We start from the raw sequence: 13,934 nt of genomic DNA, 5'->3' as shown, positions 1-13,934 counted from the left end.
TAAAAGGTTTTTTTCCCTATATAGGTCTTTGCAGAGTATTGAATAGAGTTCCCTGTGCTATACAGTAGGTCTTTATTAGTTATCTGTTTTACATATAGTAGAATATGTTTATCATTCCCAACCTCCCAATTTATCCCTTCTGCAACTTACCCTGTAGTAACCATAAGTTTGTCTTCTACATCTGTGACTATTTCTGTTTTGTAGATAAGTGAAAAATGATTATGTTTTCAAAAATCATGCTTGGTCATTATCTAGCTATCTATAATAGCACCTGTCTTACAAAGAAATCAGTTTTATGTGGATTATAAATCTAAACAAGAAGAATAAAAAAGCAGAACTATTAATAGAAAATAACATAGATGCACCAACTGTCAAGGAATATATTGATAAACTGGATGATGTTAAATTTAAGAACTTCTGATAATCAAAAAATAGCATGTAGAGAATGAAAAGGAAACCACAGATGTTGTTGCTATTGTTCAGTCCCTAAGTCATGTCTGACTCTTTGGGACCCCATGGACTGCAGCACACCAGGCTTCCCTGTCCTTCACTATCTCCTGGAGTTTGCTCAAATTCATGTACATTGAGTCAGTGATGCTAACCTTCTCATCCTCTCTTGCCCCATTCTCCTCCTGCCTTCAGTCTTTCCCAGAATCAGGGTCTTTTCCAGTGAGTTGGTTCTTCACATCAAATGGCCAAAGTATTGGAGCTTCAACATTAGTCCTTCCAATGAATATTCAGGAACGATTTCCTTTAGGATTGACTGGTTTGATCTCCTTGTAGTCCAAGGGACACTCAAGAGTCTTCTCCAATACCACAATTCAAAAGCATCAGTTCTGCAGCACTCAGCCTTCTTTATGGTCCAACTCTAACATCCATACATGACTACTGGAAAAACCATAGCTTTGACTAGACGGACCTTTGTTGACAAAGTGTCTCTGCTTTTTAATACGCTGTCTAGTTTTGTTATAGCTTCCTTTCCAAGGAGCAAGCATCTTTTAATGTCATGGCTGCAGTCACCATCAGCAGTGACTGTGGAGCCTAAGATATCACTGCTTCCACTTTTTCCTCTTCTATTTGCAGTGAAGTGATGGGACCAGATTCCATGATCTAAAGTTTTCTTAATGTTGAGTTCTAAGCTAGGTTTTTCACTCTCCACTTGCATCCTCATCAAGAGGCTCTTTAGTTCCTCTTCGCTTTCTGCCATTAGAGTGGTATCATCTGCATATCCGAGGTTGTTATTTCTCCCAGCAGTCTTTTTATTTATTTATTTTTTTCTTGAAGGATAATTGCTTTACAGAATTTTGTTGTTTCCTGTCAAACCTCAACGTGAATCAGCCATAGGTATACATATATCCCCTCCCTTTGAACCTCCCTCCCATCTCCTGCCCCATCCCACCCCTCTAGAATGATCCTGAGTCCCTGTTTGAGTTTTCTGAGCCATACAGCAAATTCCCATTGGCTATCTGTTTTACTGTGGTAATGTTAAGTTTCCATGTTACTCTCTCCATACATCTCACCCTCTCCTCCCCTCTCCCCATGTCCATAAGTCTATTCTCTATGTCTGTTTTCCCATTGCTGCCCCATAAATTCTTCAGTACCATTTTTCTAGATTCTGTATATATGCGTTAGAATATGATATTTATCTTTCTCTTTCTGACTCACTTCACTTTGTATAATAGGTTCTAGGTTCATCCACCTCATCAGAACTGACTCAAATGCTTTCTTTTTTATGACTGAGTAATATTCCATTGTGTATATGTAGTGCAACTTCTTTTTTTTTTTTTTGTAGTGCAACTTTTTTATTCATTCATTTGTCGATGGATGACTAGGTTGCTTCCACGTTTTAGCTATTGTAAATAGTGCTGCAATGAACAATGGGATACATGTGTCTTTTTCAATTTTGGTTTCCTCAGGGTATATGCCTATGAGTAAGATTGCTGGGTTATATGGTGGTTTTATTCCTAGTTCTTTAAGGAATCTCCATACTGTCTTCCATAGTGGTTGAATCAATTTACATTCCTACCAACAGTGCAAGAGCGTTCCCTTTTCTCCACACCCTCTCCAAGATTTATTGTTTGTAGACTTTTTGATGATGGCAATTCTGACCAATGTGAGGTGATCTCTCATTGTAGTTTTGATTTTCATTTCTCTAATAATGAGCGATGTCGAGCATTTTTTCATGTGTTTGTTAGCCATCCATATGTCTTTGGAGAAATGTCTGTTTCACTCTTTTTCCCACTTTTGGGTTGGGTTGTTGGTTTTTCTGGCATTGAGTTGTATGAGCTGCTTGTATATTTTGGAAATTAATCCTTTGTCAGTTGTTTCATTTGCTATTATTTTCTCCCATTCTGAGGGCTGTCTTTTTACCTTGCCTATAGTTTACTTTGCTGTGCAAAAGCTTTTAAGTTTAATCAGGTCCCACACTCTAGGACGTGGGTCATAGAGGATTTTGCTTTGATTTATGTCATTGAGTGTTCTGCCTATGTTTTCTTCTAAGAGTTTTATAGTTTCTGGTCTTACATTTAGGTCTTTAATCCATTTTGAGTTTATCTTTGTGTATGGTGTTAGGAAGTGTTCTAATTTCATTCTTTTACATGTAACTGTCCAGTTTTCCAGGAACCATTTATTGAAGAGGCTTTCTTTGCCCCATTGTGTAGTCTTGCCTCCTTTGTAAAAAATAAGGTGCATGGGTTTATTTATGGGCTTCCTATCTTGTTCCATTGGTCTATATTTCAGTTTTTCTTCCAGGACCATTCTGTCTTGATGACTGTCACTTTGTAGTATAATCTGAAGTCAGGAAGGTTGATTCCTCCAGCTCCATTCTTCTTTCTCAAGACTGTTTTGGCTATTCGGGTTCTTTTGTGTTTCCATATGAATCATGACATTTTTTGTTCTAGTTCTGTAAAAAAAAAAAAATGCCATTGGTAATTTGATAGAGATTGCGTTGAATCTGTAGATTGCATTTGGTAGTATAGTCATTTTCACAATATTGATTCTTCCTACCCAGGATCATGGACTATCTCTCCATCTGTTTATGTTGTCTTTGATTTCTTTGTGTCTTGTAATTTTCTGTGCACAGTTCTTTTGTCTCCTTCAGTTCAGTTCAGTTCAGTCACTCAGTCGTATCCAACTCTTTGAGACCCCATGAATCGCAGCACGCCAGGCCTCCCTGTCCATCACCAACTCCCGGAGTTCACCCAGACTCACGTCCATCGAGTCAGTTATGCCATCTAGCCATCCCATCCTCTGTCGTCCCCTTCTCCTCCTGCCCCCAATCCCTCCCAGCATCAGAGTCTTTTCCAATGAGTCAGCTCTTCGCATGAGGTGGCCAAAGTACTGGAGTTTCAGCTTTTGCATCATTCCTTCCAAAGAAATCCCAGGGCTGATCTGCTTTAAAACGGACTGGTTGAATCTCCTTGCAGTGCGAGGGACTCTTAAGAGTCTTCTCCAACACAACAGTTCAAAAGCATCAATTCTTTGGCGCTCAGCCTTCTTCACGGTCCAACTCTCACATCCATACATGACCACAGGAAAAACCATAGCCTTGACTAGACGAACCTTTGTCTCCTTAGGTAAGTTTATTCTTAGTTAATTCTTTTGTTGCAATGGTGAATGGGATTGATTCCTTAATTTCTATTTTTGATTTTTGACTTTTAGTATACAAATGCAAGTGATTTCTGTGTATTGATTTTGTATCCTGCAACTTTGCTAAATTCACTGATTAGCTCTAGTAAATTTCTGAAACTATCTTTAGGATTTTCTATGTACAATATCATGTCATCTGCAAACAGTGAGAGCTTTACTTCTTCTTTTCCAATCCAGATTCCTGTCATTTCTTTTTCTTCTCTGACTGCTGTAGCTAGGTCTTCCAGAATTATGTTGCATAATAGTGGTGAAAGTGGATACCCTTGTCTTGTTCCTGATCTTAGGGGGAATGCTTTCAGTTTTTCACCATTGAGACTAATGTTTGCTGTAGGCTTATAAATGGCCTTTCCTATGTTGAGGTAGATTCCTTCTATGCCTATTTTTTGAAGAGTTTTAATCATAAAACTAAGTTTAAATCAGAAAGCTAAGATCATGGAATCTGGTCCCGTCACTTAATGGGAAATAGATGGGGAAACAGTGGAAACAGTGTCAGACTTTATTTTTGGGGGCTCCAAAATCACTGTAGATGGTGATTGCAGCCATGAAATTAAGACGCTTACTCTTTGAAAGGAAAGTTATGACCAACCTAGATAGAACATTCAAAAGCAGAGACATTACTTTGCCAACAAAAGTCCATCTAGTCAAGGCTATGGTTTTTCCAGTGGTCATGTATGGATGTAAAAGTTGGACCATGAAGAAGGCTGAGCACTGAAGAATTGATGCATTTGAACTGTGGTGTTGGAGAAGACTCTTGAGAGTCCCTTTGACTGCAAGGAGATCCAACCAATCCATTCTAAAGGAGATCAGTCGTGGTTATTCTTTGGAAGGACTGATGCTAAAGCTGAAAGTCCACTACTTTGGCCACCTCATGAGAAGAGTTGATTCGTTGGAAAAGATGCTGATGCTGGAAGGGATTGGGGGCAGGAGGAGAAGGGGACAACAGAGGATGGGATGGCTAGATGGCATCACCAACTCGATGGACACGAATTTGGGTGAACTCCGGGAGTTGGTGATGGACAGGGAGGCCTGGCATGCTGCAATTCATGGGGTCGCAAAGAGTCGGACATGACTCAGCAACTGAACTGAACTGAATCATAAATGGTTACTGAATTTTGTCAAAGGCTTTTTCTGCATCTATTGAGATTATCATATGTTTTTTATCTTTCAATTTAATGTGGTATATCACATAGATTGATATGCATATATTGAAGAATACTTGCATCCCTGGAATAAACCCAACTTGATCATGGTGTATGAGCTTTTTGATGTGTTGATGAATTCTGTTTGCTAAAATTTTGTTGAGAATTTTTGCATCTAAGTTCATCAGTGATATTGGCCTGTAGTTTTCTTTTTTTGTGTGTTGTCTTTGTTTGGTTTTGGTTCAGGCTGATGGTAGCCTTGTAGAATGAGTTTGGAAGTGTTCTTTCCTCTGCAATTTTTTGAAAGAGTTTTAGAAGGATAGGCGTTAACTCTTTTCTAAATGTTTGGTAGAATTCTCCTGTGAAGCCATCTGGTCTCGGGCTTTTGTTTTTTAGATTTTTTTTTTTTTTATCACAGCTTCAATTTCAATTCTTGTAATTGAGTTGTTCATAATTTCTATTTCTTCCTGGTTCAGTCTTGGAAGACTGAACTTTTCTAAGAATCTGTCCATTTCTTCCAGGTTATCCATTTTATTGCCATATAGTTGTTCATTATGCATTGTCTGTTGTAACCTCTCTTTTTTCATTTCTAATTTTGTTGATATGATTCTTCTCTCTTTTTTCCTTGATGAGTCTGGCTAAAGGCTTGTCAGTTTTTTGTTTTTTGTTTTTTTGTCTTCTCAAGGAGCCAACTTTTAGTTTTATTAATCTTTACTATTGTTTCTTTCATTTCTTTTTCATTTATTTCTGCTTGGATCTTTATGATTTCTTTCGTTCTACTAATTTTGGGGGGGTTTTGTTCTTCATTTTCCAGTTATTTTTGGTGTAAAGTTAAGTTGTCTGGTGTTTTTCTTGTTTCTTGAGGTAGGATTGTATTGCTACATGTATGGCTATTATGTATTGCTATAAACTTCCCTCTTAGAACTGCTTTTGCTTCATCCCATAGGTCCCAGCAGTCTTGATTCCAGCTTGTGATTCATCTGACCTGGCATTTTGCATGATGTACTCTGAATATAAGTTAAATAAGCAGGGTGAAGATATATAGCCTTAACATACTCCTTTCTTAATTTTGAACCAGTCCATTGTTCCATGTGTAGATCTAGCTATTGCTTATTGACCTATATAAAGGTTTCTCAGGAGACAGGTAAGGTGGCCTGGTATTTCCATCTCTTTAAAAATTTTCCACGATTTGTTGTGATCCACACAGTCAAAGGCTTTAAACACAGATGGGAAGAAGATATATATATATGTAACATATATAACTAACAAAGAATTGTATTAATTTGTAATAAATATCCAGTATAGTATAAATATTGTATACCCAATATACAAAAATTTCATTCAACATGAAAAGAAAACAGTTGAATAGAAAACTGGACAAGATGTTTGAATAGACATTTCATGAAACAGGATGTCCATCTGACCAATAAACATATAAAGAGATGTTCATACTTAATAATAAAATGGAAATTTTCAGAATAAAGCAAAACAGGGTACTGCTACATAGCCATCAGAATGGCTAAAGTTAAAAAGACTAACAGTGCCATTTGATGGTGTGGATGTGACACAACCACAGCCCCCATACCCTGTGAATGGAATTATATATTGGTGCAAGTATTTCAGAGAACTCTTGGACAATATTTACTGACACTGTGCATATCCAACAATTGCATACTCAGCAATTCAACTCCACACTTGTTAGGTATGTACCCACCAAAATTGTGACAGATGTTTTCCAAGAGATATGTTTAAGAATGTTCATATTGATGATTATTATTGGTAATAACTCAAACTGGAAACAATGCAAGTGTCCATCAGCAGTAAGTGGATAAGTAAATTATAGTATAATTCATTTAACAGTATATTGTATATCAGTGAAAACAAACTACTCATAAATGCAACAACATAGGTTAATATGAAAAATATAATGTCGAATGAAAGAAACCAAGTACAGAAGATTGCACTATATGAAGAAGGTTCCATTATATGAACTTTGAAAACAGGCAGGCAAAATCGGACTCCTTTGTTACAAGTTAAAATAGTAGTTATACTTGATGTGGTAGGCAGGGAATAGTAATTGAAAGAGCTGCAGGGGCAGTTCTGGAGGACTGGCATACTTGCTATTTCTTGACCTGGGTGGTAGTTACACAGATGATCACTCTATGATAATTAACCTATATATTTACAGTTTATGTACATTTCTATATATGAGTACACTTTGAAATAAAAAAAAAAGTCTTTAAAATACCCAGATAGAATTAGGGCAAATTTGGATGGCAAAACTTAAGTCACTCCTGTGGAATTCTTTATGACTTTGGGATATGGAAAGACTTATTGTACAGACTCAAAATATACAAACAATAAAGGAAAATGCCCGATAAACTTTACACTAAAATTAGAATTAAATCTATATTTGTATATGTATAATTTTATATAGAAAATATAAACCCTTACATTATTTTATAAAGCATTGTATAAAGCGAAAGAGGAAGGCCAATATTTGAATATTGAGAGTTTTGGAAAGAGAAAACAGAGAAAATGAATGTGAAAAAAAATCAAAGAAATAATTTGAGGAAAAATATTCAGGTGAAAGTGAAAAGTGAAAGGGGAAATCTCTCAGTTATGTCCGACTCTTTGCGACCCCATGGACTATACAGTCCATGCAATTCTCCAGGCCAGGATACTGGAGTGGGTAGCCTTTTCCTTCTCCAGGGGATCTTCTTAACACAGGGATTGAACCCAGGTCTCCCACACTGCAGGTGGATTCTCTACCAGCTGAGCCATGGAATGGATATAATAGACTGCTAAATGGAATGTGAACAATTGTCCAGAGATTACAAGAATATTCAGGGAATGGGTGTAATAGCATGTTGATGGGACATGACCAAGTGCTCAGAGAAAAAGGAGGTATGAAATGCCCCAGATTTGAAAGAGAAACAAGACCAAGTGGCAGTTCTTCCAGGGTTCTTAAGAAGTGGCCAAGTGGACTCTGGAACCATCAGGTTCTGCCCCACATGTCCTTCCACATCCAGATTCTATCAGAAGATTAGGGAGAGAAAGGAGAAACCTGAGAGGGGGGTGCTGCTGAAGGATGCAGGCACTGTGGCTTTTTCCTCCTTTCCCCCGGGAGAGAAAAGGGAAGCTGCTTTTGTTCAAATCCCTACGTTGTAAAAAGGACTTCAAGTGGAAACTCTCAGAGTGTCTTACTGAGATTTTATTTCTTAGTTTGGGTTCTGTTCATACAATGTGCTTGCTGATCTGTGCCCTGTACCTATATAAATAAATGGAAAAAGCTGTCTTGGCAGAAGAAAAAAAAAATTAGAATTATTTTTCATCAAAAGATGTCATAAATAAAATGAAAAGATAACAGAGATATTTGTAATACATAACTGAAAAAGGATTAGCATGCAAAATAGATAAATAACAAAATGAAACAACCCAAAGTGAAAAGAGACAAAAGATATAAGCAGGTAACTTATAAAAGAAAATATGTGAGTGACTACTAATCATATCTGACCATATACAACCTCACTAATAATCAGGAAATGCAAATTAAAACTGAAAGATTAGCTAGAACTATAAAATATGACAATTCCAATTGCTGATAGGGATATGGAGCAAAAGGAACTTGTGGTGAAATCATAAATTGGTAAATTAATCCCTCTGTTAGTAAACACTTTTGCATTATTTGATAAAGTTGAAGATGTGTGTATCTCAAGACTAGCAATTTCACTCCTGGAAACATTCCTTGAAAAACTCTAAAATGTGTACCAGAGAACATGTATAGGCAAATCCATAGCAGTATTGCTTATAATAGTAAATTACTGAAAATAACCCATATGTACATGACTAGAAGAAAAGATAACAAATTGTTGATCCATACAGTGAGATATTATACAATAGTGAAATTTAAAGGGCTAGTGTATGCATCAATATGGGCTTTCCACGTGGCTCAGTGGGACATGACTGAGCATGCACGCACATTCATCAACTTGGATGAATCTCAGGAACATAACATTGAAAAATAAAAAGCAAGTAACCAAAGAGTACTTAGGATGATTCCATTAAATAAAGTTGAAGAGGCAAAGCTAATCGGTTTGTTATTTGAGGACATATACCTTTGTGGGCTTCCCGGGTGGCACTAGTGGTAAAGAACCCACCTGCTGATGCAGGAGACTTGAGAGTCATGGGTTTGATCCTTGGGTTGGGAAGATCCCCTGGAGGAAGGCATGGCAACCCACTCCAGTATTCTTGCCTGGAGAATCCCATAGACGGAGGAGCCTGGTGGGCTGTGGTCCATAGGGTCGCAAAGAGTCAAACATGGCTGAAGTGACTAAGCACGTGCACACCTTTATGGTAATGATACAAAGAAAAAAGTAAGGAAATGATAAAATATAGTATTGTGCATGATTAGCGTTCAGGAAAAGGCAGGGGGGATATAATCAGAAAGAGACTCACAGGAAGCTGTAGGAATTGGTGAAAACCTATTTATTAAATTGGATGTTTGCTCTATATATCATTATACCTACTCTTTTGTATGTATGATATAGTTCATAAAAAACCGTTTATAAATCCTGCGTGCTATCTATAAAAAATGCCCTGCTGCTGCTGTTAAGTCGCTTCAGTCGTGTCCGACTTTGTGAGACCCCATAGACGGCAGCCCACCAGGCTCCGCCCTGTTGGGAACCAATAGCAGAAGCCAGGAAATCAGCTATATTGTTCCAATTGTCCAGCAGCAGCTGATGCTGCACTAGAATACTGATAGAGAAAAATAGGGAGGGATAGCTAATAATGTGTTCTAGTTTTCAGTGTTATCATTAAAATTTTATTTTGTTCTATGCCTTCTTTTTTTTGTTACAATTTTTATTAAACAATTTTAGTTTAAATGATGTTATGCTGAGAGCATCATTAGTACTTGACATTTTTAAATTAATTTCATAAGTTTATCATAATCCCTCAACCAGAAATAATGTATTTAGTATAATACAGTAATGAATTATTTTTAGATATAAAGCAATACCAAGAATAATTTGGACAAAAGAAGTATATTTCCTGTTCAGAACAATATATTTCAAAATAACTGTGGTAAAGAACCAGGTTTTGGTTATTATTTTATACCCAGTACCTCAGGTACCAATATTTAAAAAATGAATTAACAACAAAAATAAAGTGAAAAGGCAAAGACATCCAAAATGCAAACACAGACTAAACAAGATGCTTAGATTTAATGAACATAAAATCAAATTTCGATAAGTATAACCACAAGAAATATTGCATAGAAAAATGACTACAAAATATGCATAAATTGGTTATTTAAAATATGTGTATAGGTGATTCATATAGACAGTCATTATTGTATTCATTATCTTTTCCTCATTTGTAACTAAACAAAATGTGATGTGCAAAAATAGCCTTAAGTCCATATTTTGCACATTTTGAATCAACCTCATGCAAATCAATATTTAAATTTTTTAGTGTAACAAATGAGCTTGCTTCTTCCTAATTTATCTAATGTAAACTGCAAGAATACATTTTTGGATTTTGATCTCCATTTTTGTTCTTTTTTTTATTATTATTTTATTTTTTAACTTTACAATATTGTACTGGTTTTGCCATATATCAACATGCATCCGCCACAGGTATACACGTGTTCCCCATCCTGAACCCTCCTCCTTCCTCCCTCCCCGTACCATCCCTCTGGGTCGTCCCAGTGCACCAGCCCCAAGTATCCAGTATTGTGCATCGAACCTGGACTGACGACTCGTTTCATATATGATATTATACATGTTTCACTGCCATTCTCCCAAATCATCCCACCCTCTCCCTCTCCCACAGAGTCCAAAAGACTGTTCTATACATCAGTGACTCTTGCTGTCTCGTATACAGAGTTATTGTTCTATGCCTTCTTAGATTTTTTTGTAGAAATGAGGGAGAGAACACATCCCGAGTAAATGGCTAAATGCTATTTTATACTGAATTTTGACTTTGATGTTCTCAGCAGTCCTCTGCTGTTAGAGTAGGAGCAGATATTGTCCATTTTACTGGATAGATCAAGAAACTGGGTGTAGAGAGGTTAAAGCAGATTGCTTTAGGGCACACAACTAATAAAGGTGAAAGCCACTCTAGACTTCCCTTTACCCCCACCAGCGGGAGAGCCTGGTGGGCTGCCGTCTATGGGGTCGCACAGAGTCGGACACGACTGAAGTGACTTAGCAGCAGCAGCAGCTTTCCTCTGTGTGTCTTTGCACAGTATTGCCACCAATTTCCAGCACTGCCAGCACTCAGGCTTACAAGCTCTCAACTTGCCTGACTCTTCGGGGGCCACCTCTGTGCTGTGAGGGAGGTGCGATATGCTGGGTACAGTGGAGGTTAAGTATGCATTTCCTCTGAATTTCTTCCCCTGAGCGGTCATTTGACTTAAGCCTCCTGTTCTCCTAAAGACTGAGGCACTGGGACTACAGAGGATCTAGATTTTTAAGGGTACATTTGCAGAGAGGAGACCCTCTGCTGATCTAAGGAACAGCTTGTGTGTAGGGGAGTTGGGGAGGGGGCTGAGGGAAGCCAAACCTGGAGCATGTGAATGATAGCTTCATCAACTTGACATTCCCTCAGGACCCACCACCTACATAGGGGTTCTTTCCTGGCTATTTCCCCACCAGATGTAAAAATTATTATATGTATTTGGCTAGAGTTTCTTGGGGATTCTTTTTTCTCAAGCCTTTTCTTTACCTTATTACTCTCTCTGCCCCCAGTTTTTAATCCTCATTTTTTTTTTCCTCTCACGTAAGCTATAGCCAAATTGTGTCAGCGTCAAGGTACAGAGAAGAAGCTCCTGTGAATCCTAGTCTTAGTGCTGGGTGCTGAGGTATTTTTCCAGGAGCTTACAGCATTCTAGGGTGAGCTGGCCCCAGTAACAGAGGTGTTTCTTTAGACTTAGAGCTAGCTAGAAAATTCTCCACAGCTTAAGAGAATTATAGCAGTTGACGAGTGAGTGGATGGGTTTAAAACAAAGTGGAAAAGTTTGTCACAGGAGTTCTTTTTATTGGATTGTGCTTACTGGACTTGAGAAAATAATGAGTGAGCCAAGGTCACTGATGGCGCTGGAGCCTAGAAATGCTGTCATATATGCTGCATTTGTGTTTCAGTATACTTAGATGCATATGCATAAATATGTATTACATGTTAGTAATATATGCTCATAATCTATATAATGAGATTTGGACATCCTGAATAGCCCCTTACTTGCTCTGAAATCTATTTATTAGTGGCTTTAAAATCTCTCTCCACTACTCAAATGTTGTTTCTATGGCTTAGTTCTTAAAATTGTTACAATCTCACTGTTAAATACATTTAGTTATGAGAGAATCATATTAATCACCATAAATATTTGTTGAGCATTCTGCAATTTACAAGTGTATTTACATACAATGACTCACTTACCCAAAACAACAACCATATTTTTCCTCACCATATTAGAAGAATCAGGAGTCTCAGAAAAGTATGTTTTTGGTCCTGAAGTATAGGAGCTAGAATTTGAATCTTATATTTGACTAATTCTGGTCATTATTTCTGACTCAATGCTAACTATTAATCATTACTGTCTTTTCATAATTGTATTATGTATGATCTGAAGTGTCACCTTCTTATGACCTGGGCATCAGACTGTTTAAAGCCAGTCCTCAGATCCATTCAGGGCAGTTTTTTACCCCCTAAAACACTGATGGACAGGTCACCTGGAACAGAATGGTTCTGGGGGAGGAGAGATGGTTGTTAAGATTTCAGATTCTTGGGCCCTATCCCAAGCCTACTGACTCAGCTTACTTAGAATGGGAACTTGCCTTTTTAAAACAAGCAAGCTGGTGATTTTAAGTGCTCTAGACTTAATAGACATGGTTTAATAGCCACACCACCATCCTTTCTAGGGCTATTACCATATACTTCTGAGTTTCTGAGGCTCTGACTAATCAGTTTAAATGGGTCACAGTCAGTTTGGATCCCTGAAGACTCCAGGTTGGAATTTGATCCATTGGCCAGAAACTTTTTCCCCATCCCACCCAACAATGTAGGATGTTTTTTCCAGGCTGGCCCAGAGGAAAGGCCAATCATTGTTCTCATTCCGACTAATTGGAGACAGTCTGGCCACAAACATCCCGCTTTGTGCCTTTTCTCTTCTACACAGCTTGGGCAGGGCTGCAGAGGAACTGCTGGAGGGTGGCCTGGGTGGGACCCAGAGGAAAATAATTAGAACTGCAACGCCTTCTGTCATTAAGTCCTAAGTAGAATGCTGAGTTGAACAATGGAAAAGGTCTCTGCTGTCCTTGAGAACATTTTTGTTGCTGTCCCAAGCCAAGGACTGGAGTGTCAAGTGAGATTCTTTTACGTCTTGTACTTTTTCACAATTTTTTGGCATTTCCCATGGTTTGTGCAGTAAAGGGAGTTTGCTTACAACCTTGCAGTTGACTGCCTTCAGTTTGTTTCAACTGGTCTGGGGGGACTCTTTGGGTAAACTGAGTGGACTATAACTAGAAAAACTCTTGTTTCCATTCATTTTCTTGGAGAAGGAAAGAGGATAAACCATTGTCTCAAGTATATGGCAAGAAACCCCAAATTTTCTTCCACTTAGCAATTCCTTTTGGTGGTGGTATAATGTTGTTTTGAAAACATAGTCCAAATGTAAATCCCATGCACAAATAGTAATAGTAGTAAACATTTATTGAACATTTATTTTATTCTAGTCCCTGCCCTAAGTGCTCTGTGTGCATTTTGTCATTTAATCCCTCAATAAATATAAAAGTTGAAGGTACTGTTATTATTCTCACCTTATAGATGAGTATGTGGATTCTTGGAAAGTTGAAATAAGTAGGCTAAAGTCAAACAAGTAAGCATTAGAATGGTAGTCTGTATCAGGAAAGTCTAGCTGTAGAGCCATATTCTTTTTTGCTATAACCCATGTCCCCTCTTATCATCTCTAATCTCTCCTATAACACAGCATACCCAGATTTAAGTCCTTGTTTAATTTTTCAAGATGAGAATACTGTATTTGATTATTATGGTGGATACATCTTTTAGGAAACTTTGGGGAATATAGAAGTAAGAATTTTGAGTTGGAGCTCTTCCCAAAAAGACTAAGATGAAGTTTCTCATATC

This window comes from Bos mutus, chromosome 3 (genome assembly GCF_027580195.1).
Source record: "Bos mutus isolate GX-2022 chromosome 3, NWIPB_WYAK_1.1, whole genome shotgun sequence".
NCBI lineage: Eukaryota > Metazoa > Chordata > Mammalia > Artiodactyla > Bovidae > Bos > Bos mutus.
Note: the sequence above shows the minus strand (reverse complement) of the source record.